Source organism: Heterodontus francisci, chromosome 3 (genome assembly GCF_036365525.1).
Source record: "Heterodontus francisci isolate sHetFra1 chromosome 3, sHetFra1.hap1, whole genome shotgun sequence".
NCBI classification, from domain to species: Eukaryota; Metazoa; Chordata; class Chondrichthyes; order Heterodontiformes; family Heterodontidae; genus Heterodontus; species Heterodontus francisci.
This window is the reverse complement of record NC_090373.1, coordinates 117,232,122-117,259,115: the sequence shown is the minus strand read 5'-3', so window position 1 is coordinate 117,259,115 and position 26,994 is coordinate 117,232,122. Positions and strand designations below refer to the sequence as shown.

Genomic DNA, 26,994 nt, shown 5'->3' with positions numbered 1-26,994 from the left:
TTGCAGGTTGATAGGTAAATTGGCCATTATAAATTGTCACTAGTGTAGGTAGGTGGTAGGGAAATATAGGGACAGGTGGGGATGTTTGGTAGGAATATGGGATTAGTGTAGGATTAGTATAAATGGGTGGTTGATGTTCGGCACAGACTCGGTGGGCCGAAGGGCCTGTTTCAGTGCTGTATCTCTAATCTAATCTAAAGGTAGGCTTTAAGGAGTGTCTTAAAGGAAGAAAGCGAGGTAGAGAGGCAGAAAGGTGTAGGGAGGGTATTCCAGTGCTTAGTGTCCAAGCCGCTGGAGGCAAGGCCACCAATTGTGGAGAGATTAAAAGCAGGATGCTCAAGAGGCCAGAATTAAAGAAGCTCAGATAGCTTGGAGGGTTGTGGAGCTGGAGATTACAGAGGTAGGGAGAAGCGAGACTATGGAGGGATCTGAAAACAATGATGACAATTTTAAAATTGAGGTGTTGCTTAACCAGGGTGAAATGTAGGTCAGTGAGCACAGGGGTGAGGGGTGATGGGTGTGTTCACTGGTTCTTCAATTGTGGATGCATCACAATTAAATCCTATCCTGTCCTTATTCAACTGTGAGTGCATCATACCAAAGCACTATCCTGCCCTTAACTGACATACACACAAGCAAGTAATTATTGGCTGCATGTTTTCTTGGCAGTAATGAGCTAGATTGAGCTCACCAAACATTCTGGGAACTGGGAAAACCATATTGGAAAATCATTTGATGGGTAGACCGTTAACAGAATTTCACTATAAACAAACAAAAACTATAATTTGTGGCTGCATTTCAGGCATTTTTGTACTCAATGTTCCAATTAAAGCCAGAAATACAAAGTGAAATGTAACCCATTACTTTTATTATGGAAACAAAACCTGCTGTTTTATGTCAAGAAATATTTAAAAAAATAACTTTACCCGATTTCCATATTAAAGTGACTAATGGCTCTAAATCTAATTCAGAAAATGCTGGCTCGTTGTCAGAGAATTTGTATTGATGAATAATTTCCTTGAGCAGAAAGCTTTGAGAAGGGAATCCCCTTCTATCCAAAGTAGTAGGGAAAATGCTAGAATCTAGGTCATGGTACGAGGGCACTTGGAAAACCACAATATGATTAGGCAGAGTCAACACGGTTTTATGAAAGGCAAATTGTGTTTGACAAATCGATTAGAGATTTTTGAGGATGTAACAAGCAGGTTAGATAAGGGGGAACCAGTGTACTTAGTATATTTGAATTTTCAGAAGACATTCCACAAGGTGCCACATAATAGGTGTTACACAAGATTAGACTCATGGGGTTGGCGGTTATATATTAGCATGGATTGAGGATTGGTTAACGTACAGAAAACAGAGGTTAGGAATAAAAGGGTCATTTTAGCCTGCAACTAGTGGGCTGTCCCAAGAAGCAGTGCTTGGGCCTCAGCTATTTACAATCTGTACCAATGACTTAAATGAGAGGACCAAGTGTAATATATCGAAGTTTGCTGGCAATACAAAGCTAGGGGCAGTAAGCTGTGAGAAAGACATAAAGAGGTTGCAAAGGGATATAAACAGGTTAAGTGAATGGGCAAAAAGGCGGCAGAGTATAAAGTTGGAAACCATGGAATTATCCATTTTGATAGTGTTATGACCTCAGTGAGACGGTTAATGCGATATGAACTCCCCAGACCAATTTAAAGAACGACCCAAAAAGATTTCACCCTTCAAGACTTTCAATATAACTGAACTAAAACTCACCATTAACTAAATGGTACTTTGTAAGTAGCTAATACTCTAAATTACAGAGAAAGGTGTCTTCTACATTTATTAAGACACTTGAAAACCTAACACCACATTTATACGTTACAAGGTCCTGCTTGAAGTGAAATCTGTACAGCTGAAAGTCTTGAATCCCTCCCAGCTGCAGTGGGTTGAATCTCCCGGACCTTCTCAAAGTCAATGTCCTCTTTGCTCACTTCTTCCAAACACTATCGACCTGGACTTCTGTGAAGACGACGATCTCTGGTGATCTTGTTGGTATTTTCCTTCTCCGCAAACCTTAAATTTCTAATCAGTTTCAGGTCTTTGCAGCTTGTCGCTGTATCAGTTTTCTGCGAGCAGGTGTTCCCTCTCTCTCTCTCTCGAGGCTGCCACCGTTGGTCGTTGTCTTCTGGTCTTCCTAACAGACTGCAGATTTCCCAAAGTCTGCAGAATTTATCCAGAAACAGGTCAATAGTCATTTGTTTTTCCCAATTATGTAGAGCCCACATGTCTGGCCACAGCTGAACCACCTGGGTCTTCCTTTGTTTCCAGGTGTTTGTAATTGCTATTTGCATTTGCAGAGCCACTGGCTCCTTGTTTACAATCTGAGAGTCTGGAAAAGCAAAACCCATGTCCATCAGGTGCTATAACCATGCATTCTCTGCTTTTCAACAGAGTCTTGGATCTGGGCTCCTTGTTGTGCTGGTAACCAAGATTTCTGGGTTGTCTTTAAGCAGAGTTGATGTGAGGTCACATGACTTCTCTGATTCCACCTTACACTACAGAAAAAATCAGTTTTTAAAAACATAATCATGCTACAAAGTCCAGCATTCATAACAGTAGGAAGAATGGAAAGGCAGAATATTTATTAAAAGGTGAGTGGTTAGTAAATGTCGGGTATTCAGAGGGATTTGGATGTTCTTGTATATGAATCACAGAAAGCTAACACACAGGTAATGTAAGCAATTAGGAAGATAAATTGCCTATTAACATTTATTGCAAGGAGGTTGCAGTACAACAGTTGTAGCAATAACGTAGAGCTTTGGTGAGACAACATCTGGAGAACTGTCTGAAATTCTGGCCTCCTTGCCTATGGAAGGAGGGGCTGCAATGAAGGTTCACTAAACATTTTCCTAGTAAAACATTCCAAGGTGCTTCACAGCAGCATTATTAAACAAAATTTGACACAGAGACTTGTAGGACTAAAGTAAGTTACAGAGTTGGGGGTGTGGGGGTGGGGGCAGGGGCGAGGTATTGAAGGGCTTTGAAAACAATGATGAAAATTTTTAAACTGAGGTGTTGCCAGACTGGGAGCCAATGTAAGTCAGCAAACACAGGGCTGACAGATGAACAGGACTTGGTGAGAGTTAGGATATGGGCAGCAGAGCTTTGGATGAGCTCAGGTGTATGTATGGTGAAGGATGGAAGGCAGGCCCGGAAAGAATGGGAATAGTCAAGTTTTAAAGTAAGAGGCATGGATGAGGGTTTCAGCAGCAGATGAGCTGAGGCAAGGTTGGAGTTGGGTGAGGTTATGGAAGTGGAAGTAGGAAATCTTGAAGATGAAGGAGATCTGTGGTCAGAAGCTCATCTTGGTGTTAAATGTGACACCAAGGTTTCAAACAGTCTGGCTCAGCCTCAGATATTTGCCAGGGAAAGGACTGGAATTGGTACCTTACTCACACAGACAAAACTGCACATCTATCTGTAGCCAACCTACATACTCTTCAGTATCATGACTTAGTGTCATCGTGCTGACAAAATATTTGCTGAGAGAGTAAGGACTTCATACCTTGATATGTAAGACTAATTTCTTTTATTTTCTACACTATTATTTTAAGCAGATGATGATCTGAGCATGCAGCTCAAACAAGATCCAATACCTACCAGTGACCAGCCTATTACTGTGCTGGAGGAGTAAGCGGAGATCAGCTGATAGAAATGCACTAAGATGCTACTGCTGATAGGTCCATTATCTTTGGAGAATTTAGTCCATTAGAAGATATGGTAGACAAGGAGGTAATGTGAGGGAGGACAGGAACTGTCTAGAAGATGATTAGTACAAGTATGGTTTGCTTTAGATGTTCCCCCACGTACACTCGTGGTCATCACCCCAATAAGCAGTTCCAGTCTTACATTAAGGAGTTTGCCCATCCTCTCTAATATCTAATTACACAATTAAGTAACCTGAGTACGTAATAATAGGAACACCTTGTGACCAAACTGGACATTGTGGACTCAAAATTTAGTTGTGTCGCGCTCATATTTTTGGCTCTACGGGCGCTGTTTCAGGTCCAAAATGGCTTCTGCGCCACAGGCATCACTTCTGGTGCAGGCCATGCCAGACGCCATTTTGGTCACTGCTTCCACTACCTTCACAGTGTCGGTCTGGAGACCCTCCCATCCCCTGTGGATAGAGCAACTCTCTTCTCCTGTCCACCTTCTGCACCAAGGCCCCCAGCGCTCCATCAGAGAACCCTGGAGCCTGCCTCTCTGCTATGTTGTGCCATGTTTGCATCCTTTCCAGGACAAACTCACTTTTAGATTGACTTCCAGCAGCTGCTACAGTCAACATGCACCTGCCTTTAAGAGGTACAGATTGACTTTAAATCATGCTAGCCTCCGGTGATTTTGTGCCCCTTGCTGAGGCATTCAGCTACTCATGCAGAAATCATTGAAATGAGCAGGAAGCATGAAGTTCTGTATCGTCTGCATCGGAAGCAATAACATTAATCGCTCATGACAATCCCTGCACCCATTTTCGGACCTTATCCAATTTTGCGGCCTGTGTCTTTTGTAGCTGTTTCTATGTGTGTTTTTCCAATCTTTTGATGGAAAACTGAAACACTGAGTAAGACATGGCCAGAAATGAACTGTTAAGCTCTTTTATTTTACAGCAGGCAAGTAAATGTACGAAGTAACAGATGTACTAAAATGCCACCTTGATTCAACTACCAACCAAACCCTTTCATGAACAAGAAAATTAATAAAAACATGCCATATAATCCCTATTGTTCAGCTTGTTAGGCAGCCTTCCTCTGCTGACTAGCTTTGAGCTTAATATGAGTATTTTTCCCCTCACTAAGCCAGGCGCCCTCCCAAGACCCAGGTGGATGACTGATTAATTTCCCATGTGTCGCTTTGTGCTGTTTCTCTGTTGCCCAGCCAGTGGGAGGGCTGCTCCTTTCACTCCTCTCCCATTCACTGATTCACCAGTAAGAAAATTAGCTATTTGTTTAATTCGTTCAAAAAATTGGCTGTCCACCAAAGCTCCTCTCTCATCCACGCCTTCCATGACAACATGCACTGCACTGTACAGTTTGATGGCTCCACTTCCAACAGTTTCAGCGTGAAGAATGGAGTGAAACAGGGTTGTGTCCTAGCCCCTACTCTGTTTGGCATCTTCTTCTCCATGCTCCTGACCTTCACCTTCCCTGCACATATGGAAGGAGTCTGCTTGCACAATAGGTCAGATGGCAAGCTCTACAATCTATCAAGGTTGAAAGTAAAGACAAAGATACAGCACGTCCTGATCAGAGAACTCCTCTACGCTGATGATGCTGCACTAGTCGCTCACACGGAAACTCACGACAAAGACTCATGGACTGTCTCCCCCATGCCTGTAATTTGTTCTCCTTGACTATAAGTATAAAGAAAACCATGGTCATGGGACAAGGTGTTGCATCTCCGACCCTGATCACATTAAATAACACCCCAGTGGAAGTGGTTAGCAAATTCTGCTACCTTGGGTCCACAGTGACAGACAATCTGTCCCTTGATTCAGAGTTCAATATACGCATAGGGAAAGCAGTTATCACCTTTGGATGACTTGCAAAATGCACATGGAATAACACCAAGCTGACCCTTAGGAACAAGCTGATGGCTTATAAGGCCTGTACTCTCAGAACCTTGCTGTATGACTGTGAAACATGGGGATTTACAGCTACCAGGAAAAGAAGCTCAATAATTTCCATCTTTGTTGTCTGTGGCACATTATGGGTATATCCTGGCAGGACAAAATCACAAATGTGGCAGTCCTCTCAAAGGCAGAGCTCCCAAGTGTGTTGTCACTAATCAAACAGAGGCGGCTTTGGTGCACTGGACACATCCGCAGGATGGAAGACGGTCGCATACCCAAGGACCTTCTGTATGGTGAGGTAGCCGGGGCCAGACAAGTAGCGGGGCACCCAAAGCTCCACTTCAAGGATGCTTGCAGGCGTGACATGAAGGCCCTAAATGTCGACTATCGCACTTGGGAGTCACTAGCTGGTGAAAGAGGGAAATGGTGCCACATCCTGTGGACTGGTGTGCACTACCACGATGACCAGTTGCTACAGCAGCTTGGCAACAGGCGCCAATGTCAAAAACAACAACTCACAGTGTCACTTGGCAGCTTCACGTGCAGCACTTGTGTCAGAGCCTGCCTCTCAAGGATTGGCCTTCAAAGCCATCAACAAAGGTGTGACAAGAGAAGACACCTCGCTGAAATGGATTGTTTGCTGCGTGTCCATCATCTTTCATTGATGGAAAGATGCCAACCCAACCCCAGCACTCCCACCCTCTTGTGGTGTGGGTTTTTAAAAAAAGCAATGAGATCATTAGTCTGACCTGCAACATCCCAAAAGCTGGCTCATCTGTCTTTAATACACATCTTTTATTCCTGTGGCTTTAAAAAAAAAACTGTGCTTGTGCAAATTCACTTTGTTTTAAAACACACAATACTTCAACATAGCTCATTCCTAACTCCTGTTCTGGTAGAAATAAAAGTTTAAGTTCCCAAAACATGGCTCTACTATGGTTCTACTATCCCCGCACCACCCTCAATGTTGCTGAAACAGGGACATTAATTTGTATGCGTATTTATGTTTGTCTTAAGTATGAATTTATAAGAGAAGTCAGCTGCACAGCATTTTCTTCTTTCAAACGTTACAGCCTGAAATTGGCAAACAAATTTCACAAAAATATAAATGGAAGTGAATAAGGCATCAAGACAATCAGAATCACTAAAGTTATTTCCCACGGTCTGAATAAAACTACAAAGAATGTATTTTAATGTTTGATATGAAATAATTTTATATTACATCATAAACAGAACCTTGATTTTTTATAGTATTACTTTATTATTTAACATATTGTTACTGCCCCTGATTCCAACCCCCTTTTTGATTTTGTACAAGCTCAACATGATGGCAAAAACCTGGGGTTCAGCTCAACACTGAGCTGAGTTTCAAATTTTACAGCCAGTCCATGACCAAAACCTCCTATTTCCAGCTCACAAACATCACCTCTAAGACCCTATCTCACCCCTTTTGTGACCAAAACAATCATCTGTACCTTTGTTACCACGAAACTCAGTTTTTCTAATGCCCTCCTCAGTAGGCTCCTGTGCTCCACTCCACTGACCTCTGCCACCCACATTCTTTCCTGCACAAAATCCCACTCACATATATGCCCCATCCTTGCTGATACATTAGTGTATTGATTTCAAAATTCGCTTCCCTCATCTTCAATCTCTCCATGGTCTTGTTATGCAACTTTTGTTAGCCCTATGTTCCTGCCCATGCCCTCTGCTCTCCCAGCTCAGGTGCACTGCGTGTTCTGTCCTCCCTCCACTCAAAGGCAGATTGGGTGACCGCTTTGAGGATCACCTCCGCTCAGTCTGAAAGCATGACCCCGAGCTTCCGGTCGCTTGTCATTTCAACACTCCCCCCTGCTCTCATGCCAACATTTCTGTCTTTGGCCTGCTCCAGTGTTCCAGTGAACATTAACGCAAGCTCGAGGAGCAGCACCTAATATTTCGATTAAGCACTTTACAGCCTTGCGGACTGAACATCGAGTTCAATAACTTCAGAGCATGAGTGACCTTTTCTTATATTTTTATTTTTTATTTTATTTTGTTTTTTAACCATGTGTCTGTTTTTCATGTAAACAGAGCTGCTCATTATTCTGCTATTAACACTCTCTCTGGACTCATGCTTTGCCTTTAACCATAAGCGTTAACATGCTCTTTGGCTTTGTTCCAGGACAGCTTTGTCATTTAATCACTCCTGCCTTCTGCCCTATCACACACCTTCCCTTTTGTTCTCTTCCCCACCATCCCCCCACCACCACCCCCCAACCCCTTCACTTGCTAAAAACTTTTTTCTAACCTTTGCCAGTTCTGATGAAAGGTCACTGACCTGAAATGTTAACTTTGCTTCTTTCTCCACAGATGCTGCCAGATCTGCTGAGTATTTCCAGCACTTTCTGTTTTTATTTCAGATTTCCAGCATCTGCAGCATTTTGCTTTTATCCCTCCACTCTATAATCAGCCCCAGAGCCTTCAGCTATATTGCCCCACACTTGGGAATTCTGTCTCTAAAACAATTTGTCCTACCGAGGATGTCTCTTTGAAACTCTCTCTCCAACAGTTTCTGCCAGCTCCTCAACCTCATATCCACTCTTGTTTTGGTCTGATCCCAATTGTGAAGCAATTTAAGATGTTTTGTTGCATTAAAGGCACTATAAAAATGTATGTTGTCTTTGAATTGATTAGTGTTTCTGCAAAGATTAAGTGAGAGAGTTGAGGGGTGGAAAGACTGGTCAGACCATCCAAAACAGTAATTACTGCACAACAGGTTTATCACACAGGGACAAAACCCGAAATGAAGAATCTGATGGAATTATAAAATCATTGAATGATATAGCACAGAATGGCCATTTGGTCCATCGTGTTTATACAGGCTCTTTGAAGGATTAGCCCTATTCCCCTGCTCTTTTCACATAGCCTTGAAAATTTTTCCTCAACAAATATTATCCAGTCTTTTGCATGAACAATAACGTGGGCGGGAGGCACTACTGTGAAGAAGGATGTTTCGGTTCCAAAGCACTATTCACAGAGAGGTGAGCTGTGGATTTGCAGCAATGATTTTTTCATGAAATTCTAATCTTTCTCATGTTAATAGAAAAGATTAGGAAACTGGAAAACTGAAAGGTAAATCCAGAATTGTACCTCACCCCACCTCTACTCAGCTGCTCTAGTGCAGTTGGAGTGGGGTGAGATACAAAACCCAATTCTAGACCTTGCCTTGCCCCTGTTCCTCTGTGGTATTGTGGTTACACATTTGGTTATTTATGGCCCAGAATGGGTGGGGTTGGAACTTCTCCTGACGGTCTTGCAAAGCCACTGTTTTTCACAATCAATTTTAAGCTTCACAAATCCTCAGTTTGGTCTGGCAAAACCAAATTTGTCTGAATGCTTAGCTCCAGCCATGAGATCTCTTCATAAAATTTGAACACTGCTGAATGAATTTCCACTATTCAATGCATAAAAATAATTCTTAGTTGGAGATTGTTGATTGCTATTGATGTGATCTATGGTCAGTTGAGACATAATTTCTCATTTTCGCTATAGCCTGCTGTTGGACGATAAGGTTAAAAAAAAATGTTGGTTTGATTATGAACTTGATCTTTTGGCTCCAACACGCTGTGGTACAATATTTTGTTGCAGAATAAAAACAAAGTGGTTGCATTTGGGTGCAGTGCATGTTCATTGAGGGATTTAGCTTGCCATGTGATAAACACTCAGCTCTACCACTCCTGATGACATCTATACCAAAGTGGTTATTGTTAATCAGCATCAGGCGATTGCCATAGACACTGGATTTCTTTATTATTAGTCATTCTCCCTGACATTGTACACAGGAATTGAACAATAATGACTCATGATCCCCCAGGCATGTCTACTTTAATGCAGTGAGTAGATGCCTCTGAAGAACCATGCAGATTAATAGCTAATCAGGAATGAACACGTCACAGCAATGATATCAAGTGTCTGTTGTTGGGATAACATCTGCCAAGGCGACTTAAGTTATCTCTGTCTGCAAGATGTGCGGATGCCAGCAGGAATGCATGGAGCACCTTTAAGGCAGCATCACCTGCCTGCTATCCCATCATAGCTCACCCTCTTCATCCAAATACATCAGCTTTGAGGATCCCTGCTGACCAACTCTCGGATGCCAATAAAGGGAGCTTGGGCCAAAAATAGTGTAAAGCTGAAAATACAAAAAGAGCATTTAAATGCTATTAAACACTAGTCTGGAAAATCTGTGGACCTTTTAATGGCTCTCCTGCCTATACACCCATGAGCTTTCCAACCGTTACCTCTCTGTTTTAAATGCAAATAAGCTGGTGAAGGGACAGATATCAGCCCATGTGTCTACACATCGGCACATTTAAATGTGTCAATATTCCTGTTAGTTTCGCCTGCCTGCTTTAGGTTTCATGAGAAGGCGAATACAGACAAAATATTTTCTACTCTAATCATTTCTTTGGTGGAAATTCACAATGCTGTTTTTTTCCTCTTTGCCTATGGACTCAAAACACGATTTCTAACATAATGCAAAGATAATTGAAAATACACCTTCACAATAAAATGATAGAATTTACCAATGAAATTGTCTGTTATGTCTTTGAATCCATTCATTACCATTTTTGCATTAAAGCCCCAAGACCTTATCAAAAGCCTGGGCTTAGAATTGCTACTCTTCTTGAATCTATACACCAGCTGATCCCAATTACAATCTACACTTGTGCCTGTGTCTGCAAATACCTGGGTGCCACAGTATAAGTTTGTGCAGTCTGTATAACCTCTCAGCATGCATTAATATATTTCTCATTTGAAGTGCAGTCACTGTTGTAAGGTAGGAAACACAGCAGTCAATTTGCACACAGCATTCGTGCCACATGCGTGCCAGGCAAATGACCATCTCCAACAAGAGAGAATCTAACCATCTCCCCTTGACATTCAACGGCATTGCCATTGCTGAATCCCCCACTATCAACATCATAGGGGCTACCATTGACCAGAAACTGAACTGGAGTAGCCATATAAATACCATGGCTACAAGAGCAGGTCAGAGGCTAGGAATCCTGAGGTGAGTAACTCACCTCCTGACTCCCCAAAGCCTGTCCACCATCTACAAGGCACAAGTCAGGAGTGTGATGGAATACTCTCCACTTGCCTGGATGGGTGCAGCTCCAACAACACTCAAGAAGCTCACCGCCATGCAGGACAAAGCAGCCCGCTTGATTGACACCCCATCCACAAACTTTCACTCCCTCCACCACCGACGCACAATGGCAGCAGTGTGTACCATCTACAGGATGCACTGCAGCAATGCACCAAGGCTCCTTAGACAGCATCTTCCAAACCCACGACCTCTACCAACTAGAAGGACAAGGGCAGCAAATGCACGGGAACACCACCACCTGCAAGTTCCCTTCCAAGTCACACACCATCCTGACTTCGAACTATATCGCCGTTCCTTCACTGTCACTGGGTCAAATTCCTGAAACTCCCTTCCTAACAACACTGTAGGTGTACCTACCTCACATGGACTGCAGCAGTTCAAGAAGGCAGCTCACCACCACCTTCTCAAGGGCAATTAGGGATGGGCAATAAATGCTGGCATAGCCAGCGACGCCCACATCCCATGAATGCATAAAAAAAAGCAAACTCCCATAATCAGCAGTGTGATAATGACTAGATAATCTGTTTTAGATGTTGGTCGGGGGATATATATCAGGCAGGATACCAGTGCCATGCATTTTTTACATCCACCTGAGAAGGCAGATGGAGCCTCGTTTTAATGTCGCAACTCAAAAACAGTGTCTTTGACAGTGCAGCACTCTCTATGAGAGTCAACCTAGATTATGTGTTCATGTCTCTGGAGTAGGACTTGAACCAAACACCTTCCAATTCAGAGGCGAGACTGCTACCAACTGAGCCAAGGCTGAAGCCCACACAGGAATGTGACAACAGAATGAGCAGTTCCAAGACAAATCTTTGTTTTTCAGAGACAGGAAGAGGATCACAAATAACAAAATGTTTATTTATTTAGTTTATTTATTTAGAGATACAGCACTGAAACAGGCCCTTCAGCCCACCGAGTCTGTGCTGACCATTAACCACCCATTTATACTAATCCTACACTAATCCCATATTCCTACCACATCCTCATCTGTCCCTATATTCCCCTACCACCTACCTATACTGGGGGCAATTTATAATGGCCAATTTACCTATCAACCTGCAAGCTTTTGGATGTGGGAGGAAACTGGAGCACCCGGAGGAAACCCACGCAGACACAGGGAGAACTTGCAAACTCCACACAGGCAGTACCCAGAATTGAACCCGGGTCGCTGGAGCTGTGAGGCTACGGTGCTAACCACTGCGCCACTGTGCTTAAAGTAATTCTTCAACCTGAAATGAAAATATTAAACTTTCCTAAATTTAAGTAACAAATCTAATAATAATATAGCTCAACATCAATTGCATTGTAATTTCATGCCATCATTCCAAATTTATAAAGATCAATATTTTTATAAGAAACAGATGTGAATATATTTGTCCATCTTTGTACAAAACATTGTGAACAACACTGCATAAGGTTCATCAAGATTTTTCCCAATAGCAGCTTTCGCATTCAGGAGATGGTTGCAGGGATGTAGACTATAATTTAATCGAGCAACATGATTAACACTTAGTCGTGAATAATCACTAGCATACATTAGAGGTGCTGTTTCTCTTGGCCTGTATATGTAGATATGATCAAGTACTTATAAAATGTTTCATCAACTGTCACCACAATATAAAATAAGAAAATTAAAATCACGTCTTAGCATATAAAAACCCAAATGCCATGAGCTGGCATCACTAAAGTATGGTCAAAAGTTATTCATGGTCAAAGGTGAAGGGGCAATGGTGAATGGGTAACAAAAATCTACTTTAATCACTGATTTATTTATCTGCTGGAGGAAACACAGCCTTTGCCCATACCTGCAGGTTTTCAGCAGGGATTACTGCGTATTAATGCTGAGGCTAGATGTACCACCACCATTACCCTGTGGAAGATTATCCAATACATCATGGACAGGGATTGAACCCGAGAAGCTAACGATCAGAAAGCTCTCAAAAATGCATTGGACAAACTTGCTGCACCTCTGATTTATTTTTAAGTAAGAATATCATCTACCAAATTCATTTCACCAAAAGACTCTTAAAACACATTTAGCAGCAAGAGTAAGCCTGCAACAATACAAAGCATAATTTATTTTATTTCAATATATTTCTTCATTTTTTTGTCTTCCTCGAACATTTTGTGCATGCTGTTGTGTCTGAAAAAATAATTTTCACGCATCAGAGAATTAATGATCAGTGGAGTCCAGAGTCCAATGGATCCTGGACAAGCAGCCTTGTTTGTGGTGTTCAAAGTGTTAAAATACATTGCAGAGGTTAGGAAGCAGATAGATGGATGCAGCAAATCATAACATAAAAAAGAAAAAAGACAGACTTCCATTTCTACAGCACCTTTCACAAACTGAGGACATCTCAAAGCGCTTTACAGCCATTAAAGTACCTCTGCAGAGTAGTCATTATTGTAATGTAGGAAACATGGCAGCCAACTTGCCCAAAGGAAAATAAGTAGAAACAAGCAAAAACCTTTCACCCCACTCCTCATTAAAGTTCATGTTCAAGACTTGCAAAATTGTATTAAATCTGTTCTGCGGAAGCTTTTTTTAAAGTTCTGGGTGGGAAACAGTAAATTAAAATTTGCCACAAAAAGTACTTAATTGCCAGTTATAAATAAACAGGTGGAGACAATATGGTTTTGGTTTTTTGAACTTTCCATGATTATTGTAGGCTCCTTTAATTTTTGCACCTAAAATAGTTCACTATTTTTAGTTACGCCCACAAATGTAACCACTTAATTTTGAGTGGTTTCTTGTAACCAAGAAATATAAAAAAGCTAAATATTCAGTTGTCTAAAGATGAAAATAAATATTTACACTGGCAAAATTAAAAGGTCAAAATCAATGAAGAATAAATACTGCTGATAGACAGTGAATTATAGCAATGGTATAAGTTGATGAATATCTTCACAAAAAACACTGTAAACATACCCAGAGCTTTTTGTTGTCAATAAATCAATGGTTATGCAGAAGAGTCTGCGCCATTTAACTTTTTGCAGTCTTTCCGTCCATGGCTGGAGAGCATTGGTGAATAGCAACACATTTTTCCTTCAAATTCCTTCAGTTTAGCACAACAAATTCTATCTATGAACTATCAGACCTCTTTAAGCCTGCTTTCACAAATGATTTGAATCAATTAAACTTCACTACATAATGAGAAAAGTAAACTAATATGAGTAACTTAAGGCAATATCATATGATGTTGTCTACTAGGAATGTGCTCAATTTCTTTCAGTAGCAATAGACAATAAAATGAACAGCAAAGAAAATATCAAAATAAAAATAAAAAGTGCTGGAAAATCTCAGCAGGTCTGGCAGCATCTGTGGAGACAGAAATAGAGTTAACATTTCAGGTCTGTGATCTGTCATCAGAACTGACAAAGGTTAGAAAAGAATTAGGTTTTCACCAAGTGAAGGGAAGGAGGTGGGGAAGAGAACAAAGTGGAAGGTGTCTGATAGGGCAGAAGGCAGGAGAGATTAAATAACAAAGCTATCCTGGAACAAAGGCAAAGAGCGTGTTAACGCTTGTGGTGAAAGGCAAAGCATTAGTCCAGAGAGACTGTTCATAGCAGAATAATGAGCAGCTCTGACTACCTGAAAAGCAGGCACATGGTTAAAAAATAAAATATCAAAAAAAGGCCAGTCATGCTCTGAAGTTATTGAACTCAATGTTCAGTCCGCAAGGCTAATCGAAAGATCAGGTGCTGCTCCTCAGGCTTGCATTGATAATCACTGGAGCACTGCAGCAGGCCAAAAACAGAAATGTTGGCATGAGAGCAGGGGGTGTTGCTGAAATGACAAGCAACCGGAAGCTCAGGGTCATGCTTTCGGACTGAATGGAGGTGTTCCGCAAAGCGGTCATCCAATCTGCGTTTGTAGAGCAGACTGCATGCTAAGCAGCGAATACAGTATACTAAATTGAAAGAGGTACAAGTAAATCACTGCTTCACCTGAAAGGAGTTGGAAATTGAGGAGACAGGAGGTAAAAGGGCAGGTATTACACCTCCTGCGACTGCATGGGAAGGTGCCATGGGAAAGGGATAAGGTGGCGGGGGTAATGGAGGAGTGGACCAGGGTGTCGCGGAGGGAACAATCCCTTCGGAATGCTGACAGGGGAAGGGAGGGGAAGATGCATTTGGTGGTGGCATCACGCTGGAGGTAGCGGAAATGGCGGAGGATGATCCTCTGGATGTGCAGGCTGGTGGGGTGGAAAGTGAGGACAAGGGGAACCTGGTTACGATTCAGGGAGGGAGGGGAAGGGATGATGGTAGAGGTGCGGGAAATGGGCCAGACACGGCTGAAGGCCCTGTCAACCATGGGGGGGAGGGGGGGGGGAAATCCTCGGTTAAGGAAAAAGGAAGACATATCATAATCACAGAATAATACAGTGCAGAAGAGGCCCTTCGGCCCATCGAGTCTGCACCGATGCATTAAAGACACCTGACCTGTCTACCTTATCCCATTTGCCAGCACTTGGCCCATAGCCTTGAATGTTATGACGTGCCAAGTGCTCATCCAGGTACTTTTTAAAGGATGTGAGGCAACCCCCCTCTATCACCCTCCCAGGCAGGGCATTCCAGACCGTCACCACCCTCTGGGTAAAAAAGTTCTTCCTCAAATCCCCCTTAAACCTCCCGTCCCTCACCTTAAACTTGTGATCCCTCGTAACTGACCCTTCAACTAAGGGGAACAGCTGCTCTCTATCCACCCTGTCCATGCCCCTCATAATCTTCTACACCTCGATCAGGTCACCCCTCAGTCTTCTCTGCTCCAGTGAAAACAACCCAAGCCTATCCAACCTTTCTTCATAGCTTAAATGTTCCATCCCAGGCAACATCCTGGTGAATCGCCTCTGCACCCCTTCCAGTGCAATCACATCCTTCCGATAATGTGGCGACCAGAATTGCACACAATACTCCAGCTGTGGCCTTACCAAAGTTCTATACAACTCCAACATGACCTCCCTGCTTTTGTAATCTACGCCTCGATTGATGAAGTCAAGTGTCCCATATGCCTTTTTCACCACCCTATTAACCTGCCCTTCTGCCTTCAGAGATCTATGGACAAACACGCCACGGTCCCTTTGTTCCTCGGAACTTCCCAGTGTCAGGCCATTCATTGAATACTTCCGTGTCACATTATTCCTTCCAAAGTGTATCACCTCACACTTTTCAGTGTTAAATTCCATCTGCCACTTTTCTGCCCATTTGACCATCCCGTCTATATCTTCCCGTAACCTAAGACACTCCACCTCACTGTTAATCACTCGGCCAATCTTTGCGTCATCCGCGAACTTAATGATCCTACCCCCCCCACATAGTCATCTATGTCATTTATATAAATGACAAACAATAGGGGACCCAGCACAGATCCCTGTGGTACGCCACTGGACACTGGCTTCCTGTCACTAAAACAGCCGTCTGTCATCACTCTCTGTCTCCTACAGCTAAGCCAATTTTGAATCCACCTTATCAAGATACCCTGTATCCCATGTGCATTTGCTTTCTAGATAAGTCTCCCATGTGGGATCTTGTCAAAGGCTTTGCTGAAATCCATGTAAACTACATCAACTGCACTACCCTCATCTACACACCTGGTCACATGCTCAAAAAATTCAATCAAATTTGTTAGGCATGACCTCCCTCTGACAAAGCCATGCTGACTATTCCTAATCAAATTTTGCCTCTCCAAGTGGAGATAGAATCTCTCCTTCAGAATTTTCTCCAATAGTTTCCCTACCAGTGACATGAGACTCACTGGTCTGTCGTTCCCTGGCTTATCTCTACAACCTTTCTTAAATAGTGGGACCACATTAGCTGTTCTCCAGTCCTCTGGCACCTCCCCCATGGCCAGAGAGGAATTAAAAATTAGGGTCAGAGCCCCTGCAATCTCCACCCTCGCCTCCCACAGCATCCTGGGACACAAATCATCCGGACCTGGAGATTTGTCCACTTTTAAGCCTTCCAAAACCTCCAATACCTTGTCACTCCCTATGACAATTTGCTCAAGAACCTCACAGTCTCTCTCTCTAAATTCCATATCTACATCCTCATTCTCTTGGGTGAAGACAGATGTGAAGTATTCGTTCAACACCCAACCAATGTCCTCTGGCTCCACCCACAAATTTCCCACTTGGTCCCTCCTGGGTCCTACTCTTTCCCTGGTTATCCTTTTCCCATTGATATAGAATATCTTGGGATTTTCCTTACTTTTACGAGCCAGAGCTTTCTCATATCCCCTCTTTGCTCTCCTAATTACTTTCTTAAGCTCCATCCTACACTTTCTGTACTCCACTAATGCTTCCATTGATTTGCTCTCCTTGTATTTGCTAAAAGCCTCTCTTTTCCTTCTCATCATACCCTGAATGTTTCTGGTCATCCATGGTTCTCTGGGCTTGTTGCTCCTACCTATTACCCTGGAGGGAACATGTTGGGCCTGTACCCTCCCCATTTCCTTTTTGAATGCCCCCCACTGCTCTTCTGCAGTATTCCCGAAAAGTAACACTTTCCAGTCTACCTTGGCCAGATCCTGCCTTATTTTACTAAAATTCGCTCTCCCCCAATCCAAAACCTTTTTTTGCAACTTGTCTATTTCTTTCTCCATAACAAGCTTAAATTGTACCATGTTGTGGTGGCTATCACCAAAATGCTCCTCCACCAGCACATCAACCACCTGTCTGGCTTCCTTCCCCAGAATTAGGTCCAATACTGCAGCCTCCCTTGTTGGATCCTCTAAATATTGAGCTAAAAGGTTCTCCTGTATACATTTTATTAATTTTACACACCTCTGCAAATTGCGCACATATTTGCTCCTCAATTTCCCACTTACTATCTGGGGGTCTATAATAAACACCTGAAGCGCTGTTGTGGAAGGTTGCATCATCAGAGCAAATGTGTTGGAGATGGAGAAACTGGGAGAATGGAATGCAGACCTTACAGGAGGCAGGGTGTGAAGAAGTGTAGTCGAGGTAGCTGTCGGTGGGCTTATAATGAATATTAGTGGATAGTCTATCCCCAGAGATGGAGACAGAGAAGTCGAGGAAGGGAAGGGAAGTGTCGGAGATGGACCATGTGAAGGTGAGAGAAGGGTGGAAATTGGAAGCAAAGTTGAGAAAGTTTTCCAGTTCAGGGCGGGAGCAGGAAATGGCACCGATACAGTCATCAATGTACTGGAAAAAGAGTTGGGGCACGGGGCTTGAGTAGGGCAGGAGCAAGGAACGTTTGACTTATCCCACAAAAAGACAGGCATAACTAGGACACATAATGGGTACCCATAGCAACACCTTTTACTTGAAGGAAGTGAGTGGAGTTGAAGGAGAAGTTGTTCAATGTGAGAACAAGTTCAGCCAGGCGGAGGAGGGTGGTGGTGGATAGGGACTGGTTGGGCCTCTGTTCCAGGAAGAAGCGGCAAGCCCTCAGACTCCCCTGGTGAAGGATGGAGTTTTAGAGAGTTTGGACGTCCATAGAGAAGGGGATGCGGTTCGGGCCAGGAAACTGGAAATTGTCAAAATAACGTAGGGCGTCAGAAGAGTCACGGATGTAGGTGGGAAGAGACTGGACCAGCGGAGAAAAGATAGAGTCAAGTTGGAAGAAATAAGTTCAGTGGGGCAGGAACAGGCTGAAACGATGGGTCTGCCAGGCCAGTCCTGTTTGTGGATTTTGGGAAGGAGGTAGAAGCGGGCTGTCTGGGGTTGTGGAACTATGAGGTTGGAAGCTGTAGAGGGAAGATCTCTAGAGGAGATGAGGTCAGTGGGGTCATGGTCCAGGGGGAGGTAGGAAGAAGTATCTGAGAGTTGGTGCTCAGCCTGTGCAAGGTAGAGGTCGGTATGCCAGACAACATTTTGCTTTTATTTTAAAGAAAATTCCAAGTTCATTTTAAGAAGACATGCTGATAATGCACTATCCTTTAAAACATCAAACATCATTTCAACTGGACAATAGGAAAGGTACAACAATGGAGAGAGGGAAAATTTGAGATTACCTTTATCCTGCGCCTAAAATCATTACATACTGTGAAAAGCAGCAACATCAGCTGCAGTGCTTCAGGCTTTACTGCCTCTTCCACCTCTTGCAGCAACACTGCTTACTCAGTTTGTCATAGCCCTTAATACCCCTAACTAACAAAAATAGAGTGACTGTTGTTATAACAGATTGCAACTGCACTAAATTTGGAATTTCAATGTTGTAGGTAAAGCTAGGGGTTAAATTTATGTCACAAATGGGGCTGAGAGACAAACCATAGAATAACCTGGCTGTAGATTCCAAACCTGCAGACAATCTTATACCTTCAATTTCTTTCAGTAAAAACGTCCATCTCAGCTATGGAGATGCAGAGCAGAAGTGGAAAAGGCCACAAAACAAATCAGAGCTGATTAAACTGCTGCTACAATCCACTCCTGATAATTCAAAGACATTTTTTGCACAAAAAAGTTTCAGATAACATAGCAAATTGGAAAATTAGTGTCAAAAACTGAATGATCAAATAAACTGAATTAAGAGACTTTGAATTAAGAGTTTATTCTTTTTGGAACTTCTACTTGTCAGTTACACAATGCCATTGGTGGTACTTGGGCAGAGAAATGTGCTGAGGATGGTGTAAAAAAATATAATCATAGGTCCCACTTTTCTTCGCACAATTCATAGTAATGAATATAGACTTCCCTGATAATGATGTCTTCTAAGAACTCCTCTTCACCAGTATCTCCAATTCAGACACAAGCACATACTTTTGCTGACCCCAAAGACAGAATACAGCCAATTAAAATTCAAAAGGATAACATAATTGGGCTGTACCCATAATCCACAGCAGCTGGTTTGGATGCTACTCTGGAATGCTTCCAAACCAATTGGACCACAGAAACCAATACTGGATAAAAGCTATGACTAGAAAACAAATACCAGACTGACTAACTGTATGTGAGATTTGGGAAGGAACTTCTCAAACTAATGGAGGTACAGTATAATACAAGTCTTTACCTGATAAGTAATTTTTTCCTTTTTGCTTGCATTATCCTTCACCCTCAATAGATGGGAAGTATTGAAGTGGCTTTACCAAATGGTGATGGGCATTTAGCTTCATAGCCCACCATGACTGCATGACCCATAAAAAGCCTCTTCTAGTTCACTGGCTAAAACAGAAGACTCTCAGGTCATGGGGAATGGTTCACTTATCTTCAATATTCTACAGGTTTTAACCTGTGCAAAATAAAATTTCCTCTGGGTGCAATTTGAACCAAATTTGATGTAAGATCTTTTTCAGTGAGGTTTTGATTTTGTTTGACAGAATGTATGGAAGGAAATAAAAGCAAAATACTGCGGATGCTGGAAATCTGAAATAAAAACAAGAAATGCTGGAACCACTCAGCAGGTCTGGCAGCAACTGTGGAAAGAGAAGCAGAGTTAACGTTTCGGGTCAGTGACCCTTCTTCGGAACTGACAAATATTAAAAATGTCACAGGTTATAAGCAAGTGAGGTGGGGGTGGGGCAAGAGATAACAAAGGAGAAGGTGTAGATTGGACAAGGCCACATAGCTGACCAAAAGGTCATGGAGCAAAGGCAAACAATATGTTAATGGTGTGTTGAAAGACAAAGCATTAGTACAGATGGGGTGTTAATGGACTGAAGGTTGAACAGCAGCAAGTGCAAACATGAAAAAAAAACAGTGGGTAAGCAAAGTGAACAAACTAAGAGGAAATGAAATAAATGCAAAAAAAGGGTTGGAAAAAAAGAAAAAAGTAAAAACAACTAAAAATGAAAGTAAAATGGGGGGACTGTCATGCTCTGAAATTATTGAACTCAATGTTCAGTCCGGCAGGCTGTAGTGTGCCTAATCGGTATGGAAGTAACCTTGGTTGGAATTTTACACTCCCCTCCCCCCAAAGAGCAGGAAGGTGGCGGTGGGGGAGGGGGTGGGGAGCATAAAATGGAGTGAGAGGCTCGGGGCCCTTTCACGATCCGCTCCTGCCTCCACTGCCATTTTATGTGGGGCGGCAGCGGGAAATGGCCCACCGGCCCCAGACCAATCAAGGCCTTTAAGTGGCCAGTTAATGGCCACTTGAGGGCCTCTGCTGATCGCTACGGGGATTTTACCGTTGGCAGGCGGGTGGCCTAGGACTGAGAAAAGCCAAAAGCCGCCTGTAAAAGGTAGGCAGCCTTCTGCCGGCCTGGGGGGGGGTGCTTCTTATCAGGCACCCTGTGCCTGACAGAGGGCTGCCCCCAAAGCCTCAACCACCCCCAACGCCCAACACCCCCCCGTCCCCTCAATCGACCACACTTGCCTCGCCGGGGCCCGACCAATAACCCCCAGCGAGGCCCTAAAAACTTACCTCTTTTCCGTCCTCTCTGTCACGAAGCTGGGTTGTAGTCCTAGCAGTGGCCACCGCTTCCAGTAGCGCTACTGGCACTAAGAGCTGCCAGCCTGCTGATTGGCCAGCAGCTCCATTAGGTAGGACTTCCTGCCTCAATGAAATGAGGTGGATGCCCCGCCTAGGACCAATTAAGGCCTGGGGACCGTAAAATCCCGACGGAGGCAGGATTGCCACCGACCTTTTGGTCGGTGGACAGCTCCCATCCAACTAGTGCAAAATTGCGGCCCTTGTCTTGTTTGCAGTGATTTTGAGAGCAAAGAAATTAAAGGGAAGTTCACAGAATGTACTCTGCTCAGATTATGGAGAAGCTTGTCATTCAGTCCTTTAATTAAAGATGCAAACTCTAGATTATTAATTTGCAGCCTTGTGAGATATGAATAGCTCCATACAAGGTATTCTGATGAAAGGTGATATCCATCGAGACATATCTGATGGAAACTATAATACTTGGAATATTTACACATAATCATACTACTCCATGTTTAGCTAGTAAAAAAAGTCATATTTCCTCAGCCAAAAAAGTATGACCAATTAATATATAAGCCAGGTTTGATACTAATTGCTTTAGGTATTTACTTACCACGTGCTCCAAATATTTCTTTAATTTACTTCATCGGAGAACTATTTAATTTAAGCAAAACCAGAATGTGATATTATGATGGAAACAATCCACAATTCGATTGTGCTTGCTAAGTTACAGAATGTTACCTTTATCACTAACACAGGTTGTCTCAACATTTCTTCGAAAAATCTCCCCGCTCTGTCACTGGGTCCTACTCAGACAGTGTTCAATGGCTGCAAACAGCTCTCTGCTACCTCACCATCCTCGTCCAATGTCTCTCATCCATTGTCCAGCTCAACAGTCTATCCGAGCACCCTTATTTCTGGAATCCCCCGAGAATCGATCCTTTGCCCCCTCCTATTTCTCATTTACAATGCTGCCCTTGATGACATCAATCAAAAAAATGGAGTGAGCTTCCACATGTACCCTGCTGCCACCAACTCCTTGTGTCTCTGTGCTGGCAGGCTACTTGTCTATCACCTGGTATCGGACAAGCTACAATCTCCTCTAGTTAAACATTGGGAAAACTGAAGCCATCATCTTTGGTCCACGTCACAAACTCTGTTACTGATTACATTCGCCTCCTGGCCACTGCCTCAAATTGAATCAGAATGTTCACAGCCTGGTTACCCTATTTGACCCTGAAATGACCATCCAACTCTACACCTTCATTACAAAGAACACCTAATTCTAACTCTAATATTGTCTGCCTTTGCCATCTGTTGCTGAAACCCTCATGCATACATTTTGTCACCTTCAGACAGGCTCAACTATTCCAATACTCTGAAGGTGACAAAATGTATGCAGAAATTTAAAATTCAAGTTGTTGCGGAGTCAAGTGCCAATGTAAGTCCATGAGCCCACGAATGATGGGTGAGCAGATGTGGGATGGGATACAGTCAGCAGAGTTTTGGATGAGCTTGTCGAGGCAGCAGAGTTTTGGATGATATAACTTCAGGGTCTCACCCTCCCTATCTCTATAGTTGCCTACAACCTCCAGAATTCTTTGTACCTCTGACTTTAGCCTCCACTGCCTTCACTCCACCATTGGCAGGTAGACTGTTCAGCCATTTAGTGCCCCCCATTTTGGAATTCACATCCTAATTCTCTCAGTCTTTCTTTGCTCCTTTATCCTTAAAACCTACCTCTTTGACTGTAAGTTTGATCATCCCTCCAAATATCTCCTCCTTTGGCCTGGTGTTCATTTTTGTCTGATTATGCCTCTATAAAGCACCTTGGACCATTTTTGTAAATTCCTATGTGATTTTGACAATGGTAAACCATCCCGCGTCATCCTTCTCCACCCGCCTGCAGCCTTTGACACAGTTGATCATATCATGCTCCTCCAATGCCTTTCCGCCATTTTGCTGCTGGGTGGGGCTGCATTTGCCTGGTTCCATTCTTATGTATTTAACCGTAGCCAGAGAACCACCGGCTTCACTTCCTGCTCCCGTACCGTTAACACTGGTGTGTCCCAAGGATTTATCCTTGGCCCCCTCCTATTTCTCATGACATGATGCCTCTTGGCAATATCATCTGAAAACATCAGTTTCCACAAGTACACTGCTGACACCCAGCTCTACCTCAGCACCACCTCACTCGATCCTCCACTGTCTTTGAATTTCCAGATTGCGTCTCCGACATCCAATATTGGATGAGCAGTAATTTACTCCAACTAAATACTGGGAAGAACAAAGTCACTGGGCTGAATTTTCCCGGCCCTGTGGTGATGGGAGTGGAGGTGGTGGGGTGTGGGGTGGGCGAAGACTGGGAAAATAAGGGGGAACCGCATTGTGATGGCTCCCCTATGCATTCCCACAACTGGGGAAGTTACCTTGAGGTGGTCCGGGAAGCGGATTGCCTGTCTGCTGCACAGAGGCGGGCAGGCAATTTAAATAGTCAAGGCCCAATTAAGGGCGATTTTGCAGCACCTCTGGCATTTTGTTGGCGGCGGAGCGGACCCTGCCGCTTTGGAAGGCCTGCAGCTCCATGGAGGCGAGCTCCCAGCAGCAGTCCCAATGATCCAACTGGAGGGTTTTTCCCTCCGATCCGAGGGGCCGGCCACCTTCATCCCTCTGAAATATTTAATTACTTTTACCCCTCCAAGGGCACCTCCATGTCGAGGTGCTCTCCAGGTCTCTGACCTTCTTCAGCAGTGCCCACTTCTCCTATAGAATCGTTACAGCATAGAAAAAGGCCATTCGAACCATCGTATCTGTGTTGGCCCTCCTAAGGATCAATTCACATACTGTCACTCCCTGCCCTCTCCTCACATCCCTGCACATTCTTCCTCGTTATAAAATGTAAAAATATGTATGGCACAGAAGTAGGCTACTCTGCCTTTGTGTCTGCGTTTACTGAAAAACGAACCACCCAACTCCTACATTTAAGTCCACCTATTTTCCAGCATTTGGTCTGTATCCCTGGAGGTTAGCAGGCAGATAAGAAGGCAAATGGTATGTTGGCCTTCATAGCGAGAGGATTCGCATACAGGGGCACGGATGCCTTGCTGCAATTATACAAGGCCTTGGTGAGACCACATCTGGAATAATGTGTGCAGTTTTGGTCTCATCTGAGGAAAGATGTTCTTGCTATGGAGGGAGTGCAGCAAAGGTTCACCAGACTGATTCCTGGGATGGCAGGACTGATGTATGAAGAGAGATTGGGTCGATTAGGCTTGTATTCGCTAGAGCTTAGAAGAATGAGAGGGGATCTCATAGAAACCTACAAAATTCTAACAGGACTGGACAGACTAGAGGCAGGAAGGATGTTCCCGATGGCGGGGGAGTCCAGGACCAAGGGCCACAGTCTCAAGAAAAGGGGTAAGCCATTTAGGACTGAGATGAGGAGGGATTTCTTCACCCAGAGAGTGGTGAACCTGTGGAATTCTCGACCACAGAAAGCAGTTGAGGCCAAATCATTAAATATATTCAAGAAAGAGTTAAATATAGTTCTTAGGACTAAAGGAATCAAGGGATATGGGGAGAAAGCGGGAACAGGGTACTGTGTTTGGATGATCAGCCATGATCGTATTGAATGGCAGAGCAGGCTTGAAGGGCCGAAGGGCCTACTGCTGCTCCTATTTTTCTATGTTTCTATGTTACAGGACTTCAGGTGCATATCCAGACACCTCTAAATGAGCTGAGGGTTTCTGCCTCTACTACTCTTTCAGACAGTGAGTTCCAGACCCCTACCACCCTCTGAGTGGAAAAGGTTTTCCTAATCTCCCCTCTAATCTTTCTACCAATCACTTTAAATCTATTCGCCCTAGTCATTGACACCTTTGCTAAGGGAAATAGGTCCTTCCCATCCACTCTATCCAGGCCCCTCACAACTTTGTACACCTCAATCAAATTATCCCTCAGCCTCCTTTGCTCCAAGAGAACAACCCCAGGCTATCCAATCTTTCCTCATAAATGCAATTTTCAAGTTCTTGCAACATCCACATAAATCTCCTCTGTACCCTCTCGAGTGCAATTACATCCTTTCTGTAATGAGGTGACCAGAATTCACACAGTACTCAAGTTGTGGCCTAACTGGTGTGTTATATAGCTCCAGCATAGCCTCCCTGCTCTTATATTCTATGCCTCGGCTAATAAAGGCAAGACTTCCATTTGCCTTTTTAACCACCTTATCGAACTATCCTATTACCTTCAGGGATCTGTGGATATGCACTGTTAGTACCCTCACCTCCTCTACACCTCAGTATTCTCCCATTTATTGTGTATTTCTCTGCATTGTTTGACCTCCCCAAATGCATCACCTCACACTTCTCTGGGTTGAATTCCATTTGCCACTTTTCTGCCCATCTGACCAGACCACTGATATCTTCTTGCAGTCTGCAGCTTCCCTCCTCACTATCAACCACATGGCCAACATTTTTGTGTCGTCTGCAAACTTCTTGCTCATGCCCCTCCATTTAAATCCAAATCATTAATATATACCACAAAAAGCAGGGGACCCAGAACTGAGCCCTGCGGAACGCCACTGGAAACAGCCCTCAAGTTGTAAAAACACCCGTTGACAATTACCCTTTGTTTCCTGCCACTGAGCCAGCTTTGTATTCACCTTGCTACATTCCACTGGATCCCATGGGATTTTTTTTTAACCAGTCTGCCATGTGGGACCTTGTCAAAAGCCTTGCAAAATCTATTGACCACATCAACTGCACTTCCCTCATCAATCCTCCTTGTTCTCTCCTCAAAAAATTCGATCAAGTTGGTCAAACAAGATCTTCCCTTAACAAATCCATGCTGACTGTCCTTGATTAACCTGTGCCTTTCGAATTGACAGTGTATCTTGTCTCTCAGAATTGATTTCAATAATTTGCCCACGACTGAGGTTAGACTGACTGGCCTGTAGTTATTCAGTCTATCTCTCGCTCCCTTTTTAAACAAAGGTACGATGCTAGCAGTCCTCCATCCTCTGGCAGCACACCTGCATCCAGTGAGGATTGGAAAATGATGGTCAGAGCATTTGCTACTTCCTCCCTGGCTTCTTTTAACAGCCTGGGGAACATTTCATCTGGCCCTGATGATTTATCCATTTTCAAGGATGCTAATTCCCTTAATACTTCCTCTCTCCCTATGTTTATCACATCCAATACTTCACACTCCTCCTCCTTAACTACAATGCCTGCTTTGTGCCCCTCTTTTGTGAAGACAGACACATAATATTCATTAAGAAACATATCCAAATCTTCCACCTCTATACATAGGTTACCTTTTTGGTCTGTTATGGGCCCTATTCTTTCCTTAGTTATCCTCTTATTCTTAATCTATTGATAAAACATCTTTGAGTTCTCCTTGATTTTCTTGCCAATATTCTTTTATGCCCTCTCATGCTTTCCTAATTTCCTTTTTTATTTCACCCATCCACTTTCTCTACTCCTCTTGGCTTTCTGCAGTAATGAGTTCTCGGTGTGGGACATAAGCTTTCCTTTTCTGCCTTATCTTAATCTGTAAGCTCCTTGACATCTAAGGGGCTCTAGATTTGCACTCCCACCCTTTTTCTTTGTGGGGACATGTTTTCTCTGAATCCCTTAAATTTCCCCTTTGATTTACCTTCAAGTAGCTGTTTCCATTCTGCTTTCATTAAATCACTTCTCAGTTTAGTAAAATTGGCCTTACCCAATTTAGAACATTGAGTTCAATAATTTCAGAGCATGACAGCCCCCCCATTTTACTTCCATTTTTAGTTATTTTTTCTTTTTTCCTTTTTTACAATCCTTTTTTTTGCATTTATTTCATTTCATCTTAGTTTGTTCACTTTGCTTACCCACTGTTTTTTTTCAGGTTTGCTCTTGCT

General features: G+C 43.3%; 1 protein-coding gene across 1 annotated transcript in view; it reads right to left on the bottom strand.

The window, feature by feature from the left end:
- Positions 1–26,994, bottom strand: part of nt5dc1 (5'-nucleotidase domain containing 1) — a 706,882-nt gene that overhangs the window by 357,068 nt on the left and 322,820 nt on the right. The window lies entirely within an intron of this gene.